This window comes from Nematolebias whitei, chromosome 8 (genome assembly GCF_014905685.2).
Source record: "Nematolebias whitei isolate Nwh7 chromosome 8, NemWhi1, whole genome shotgun sequence".
In the NCBI taxonomy this organism is placed as follows: domain Eukaryota; kingdom Metazoa; phylum Chordata; class Actinopteri; order Cyprinodontiformes; family Rivulidae; genus Nematolebias; species Nematolebias whitei.
The window spans coordinates 15,002,836-15,007,439 of record NC_056505.1 but is presented as its reverse complement, the minus strand read 5'-3'; positions in this window follow the sequence as shown (position 1 = coordinate 15,007,439).

Below are 4,604 nucleotides of genomic sequence, written 5' to 3'. Positions count from 1 at the left end.
TAAGGAGATAGATATTAATTGTGGCGGCACGATGGTGCAATTGGTAGAGCTGCTGTCTCTCAGCAAGAAGGTGGTTGGATCGAATCTCTACCGTGGGGGCCATTCTGGGTGGAGTTTGTATGTTCTCCCTGTGCATGCATGGGTTTTCTCCAAGTACTTCAGTTTCCCCCAACAGACCAAAAACATGCATGTTGTTGATTGGTAACTCTAAATGTCCCTAGGTGTGAATGAGAGAGTGAATGTTTGTTTGTCTCGGTTGTCCCTATGTGGCCCTGTGATGGACTAGAGACTTGTCCAGGGTGTACCCCACCTTTTGCACAGTGATAGCTGGATATAGGCACCAGTGACCTTCGTGGCCCAGAAAGGAAGAAGTGGGTATAGATAATGGATGGATGGATGGATGGATATTAATAGTTTACAACTTGTCCACAAAATCCAGTTTAAAATATATGAACTAACCCTTTAATTAAACTTAGTTTACTGCTAGTTGAAAATTATCTTGTGCTGCCAGAAAGCTGTACTGCCAGTATCCTGTCTCAAATGTGGTTTACAATGGAAGGCAAGTTCCTTCAAAATTCCTAATACGTATTATGATAAACAATACCACTTGTCACCTAAATTACGGTAAAAGCACACGTAGAAAAGTATAAAGCTTAACTTATGATGTTATGTAATCTTTTATTGGTCTCAATTTATGTAAGCTCCAGTGGCGCTATAAAAATGAATAACAAATTGCAATATTTAAAACACAAGATCATTTTAATGGTTGTAATAAATTAAACAACAACACTCCCACAGAAAGTGGTCATAAGTTGAAATTCAGGAGGGGATACAGTTCCAGGCCTTCAGTGAACTCACAGTTGTGTCTATGTGGGTCAGGTGCATTGTTCCCCTGTCACATTCAATCCCATAAGTCCACATGATTCAGAGAACTCCTTAACTGAGCCCCTGCGCTCCTCAAATCACTGTTTGTCACATAACTCAATAAGAAAAAGAGCTTTGGGAGTCATTTATCTTGCACAGCTTCTTTTCATGTTCTGTGTTATAATTAATGTTGTAAAGTTTCTTTGAAAACAAGAACTACATGATTTTACCTTTAAAAGTGCATGGGATAAGGTAAAGAAAGTTCATGTTATTGCACACGTTGAAGGATGTTACATAACCCAAATAATTCTCTAAAATTCCTTTAACCTAAACCCTTTTCTCCTGAAGTTATAACTTATAGAATTTATGTTGTGTGAGACGGCATGACCCGATGTCTCACCAAATGTTTTTTTATAAGTGCTGCAGTTGGAGGACTTGGAGAAGCCGAGCCATAACTTGTGGGTCTTGTAAATGAGGAGGGGGTAGGGACATAAAACTACAAGGACAGCTCTGCTCGGTGCAGACAGGCCAATTGAATTTCTTTCCCATCACATCACAAATTATGTCAACACTGCATTGGTGCTTTGGCAAGAGAGGGGAAGGTGGAGATGAAATGAAAACACGCAGTCCACCGATTTCTACCTTATTTTTGTTCACATATTTTCAAGGTTATTTTGCTTTCCAATTCATTGTTTTTATACTTTCATCATACATGTGACCTAAAGTTTTATGGCGTTTGAAAAGATTGAAATTTGGAGATTAAAATAATCTAGAGTGAAAACATACTGCTTGCTTGCAGCATTAGAATGGTTCTGTTCATATCTGAGCGACAGTGGGGTTTTTTGTGTTAACGTTGGTAATAGTTTATCTGCTTGAGTGCCTCTTTCCTGCAGGGTCCCGCAAGGCTCTATTCTTGGACCCCTTCTGTTTTCATTGTATCTGCTCCCATTGGGTTCTATCTTGAGGAAACATGGTCTTTCATTCCATTGCTATGCTGATGATTGTCATATTTTTATGCCCTTAAAAACAAATAGTTCATGCACAATCCACCCTCTGTTAAAATGTCTTGATGACTTTAAGGCATAGATGGCTTCAAACTTTTAAAGTTTCAACGATCAAAAAACTGAAGTCATTGTGTTTAGCCCTAGCTCTACTGCTCTCTGTTCCTGTTTACCTTGACTCACTTGAGCTGCATCTTAAGCAGTCTGTTACAAATCTCTGGGTGGTTTTAGACTCTGACTTTAAGTTTAGCAAACAGATTAACTCTGGTCTAGAAAAAAAAGCTTCTTCCAGTAAAGGCAGATAGCTAAGCTTAAGTCCGTGTTGACCAGATCTGATCTTGAAAAAAATAGTCCATGCATTAGTTACAACCCGGCTAAACTACTGTAACATGCTTTTTGTTGGGGTGTCCCTTTTACGTCCAGCTTGTCCAAAATGCTGCAGCTCAGCTATTAACAGGAACTCGTAAGTTTGAGCATATTTCACCAGTTTTGTCTTCCCTTCACTGGCTCCCTGTGCATGTCAGAATTGATTTTAAATTCTCTTGTTGACATTTAAGTGCATAAATCTCTGACCGATAGGTCAGAGATTTATGCATCTTCTGAGAGTCTGAGATTTATGTACTTTAGCCAAATGTTCCTTCCTGAGCACTGAGATCATCTGACCAGCTGCTTTTAGTTGTACCAAAAACCAGGCTGAAGCTCAGAGGAGATCAGGATTTTTCAGTCATGGGCCCTAAACTCTGGAACAATCTGCCCATCAACATTAGACAGGCCACTTCACTCTCTGCTTTTAAATCTCTCCTAAAAACACCTTTCACTGATGTTTAACACAGTACGATTTGATTTAGTATTTCATTGATTCTCATTGTTTTTGTGTTTTTATGTTGTTATTTAATGCTTTTATTTACATCTTCTTATTGTTCTCTTTCTTTAATTTACTGCCTTGATCTTATTGTTAAGCACTTTGATAACAGCTGCTGTTTTAAATGTGCTTTATAAATAAATTTGACTTGACTTAGCTTCAATAGAAACATTGATTTTCTCCAAAATGATGAATGTTTGCCCTGAAAACATTGACTGAAAGACACATTTGACAGGAAAATGGTCACATGTAGATAAATGCAGTTGGTGCACAAAACTTGCAAGTTGTTGTTGTGAGTGCTGCTGTTTTTTGTGTTTGTTTAGGTTTCCCCTCACATTTTGAGGCTGGTCTGTCTTGACTGATGGCTCTTGGGTCAGTGGGGCAAATGATTCTGAAAGAGGACCATGTGGGTGTGCTCTTTGTGGTATCACATCTTTACTGGACCCTCTACATGAGTTTGTTGACGAGGCATCCACTTGGCCAAAATCTCAAATTTTGCATTCAGCTGGCTGCTGACTGACCAATAGGTTCAGCCTTTCAGTCATTTGTGGAATTTAAATGTATTAAAAAAAATAAAAGAAAAAAGGCGTACATCCAATGGTTATTTCCTGCAATTTTCAATAAAATCTGTCTTCTGATCCATTATTTTTTTTACTAACAGATTCATACACAAACACAGGTACACAGATGAAGGCATTAACATAGTGCCCACGTTTTGCTTTTTAACAGTGGGTGATAAGGATATAATAAATAGCATACAACATTTAACTATATGTACAACGTAAAAATGTAAATGTTTCTTTTTGCATACATAAAAATATTGCACAGGATTATAATATTTTGAAATATTGCATACTTAAGTTTTTTTGTTGGAAGTGGATTTGAGAGATAAGCCCACTACTACAGCAATATTTATTATTATTATTATTATTATTATTGTTATTATTATTATTATTTTCATCATCATCGTCACACCGCAGGCAAAAATGGCTGTAATGTGACTTTTTTTGTCCACAGGTGACCCATACATATTTTTTCTTTGGATTCACTCTTATTTTTCCACCTAAACGTCTTCTCTGAGATTTTATTGTCTGATACATGTATGTTCACACTGCAGCTTTCAATGTTCAGTTCTGATTAGCTGAGATACGATATTTTATTTTTTTATTTTTTACTTGATTGTTCACATTAAGATGTAAATACGACCATCATCAGGCTCCAGTCAGCCTTGAAGCAGTTTGCATGCACAGAAGAAGACATAAAGTCATGTGCAGCTCACTGTGTTTATGTAAATGCATATGTCAGTGCATGTGGATCACTTTTGTAGTTGTTGCATTTGGAGCTGACATAATAACAACCAAGTGATAAAGTGCAGAAGATTAGGCAAAAAAAGAGCAGCCATGCTTGGCTAATGTTTGCATTTGATCTTGCCACTTCTTGACGATTTCCGATATAAAAGTCAAATGAAATTTGGACTGAAATTTCTTTTAAAATGTGTCCAGTTTAGGACCTTTTTCTTCTTCTTCTTCTTCTTCTTTTAGCTGCTCCCCTCTTCATGGGTTCCCAGAGCGATGGAAATTGTTTTTATGCTGGATGCCCTTCCTAAAGCAACCACAGACCACCGAGCTACCTCAGCCCTCTGTGTGAAGCAGAGAGCTGCTATCTGGGGCACCCGGGGGAGCAGCTGGAGAAGGTTGGGAGCCTTGATCAGGGGCCCAGCATGGGAAAAATGAGGGTGGAGACAGGTGTGGGTGCTTCACCTTTCCCACTTACATTTTAATGTTGTCTGTACGGGAAGTTGAACAGACGACCTTCCGATCACTGGCCCATCTTCTCTAACCTCTGAGCCACCAATTTCCCATATGGTATGGGACGGG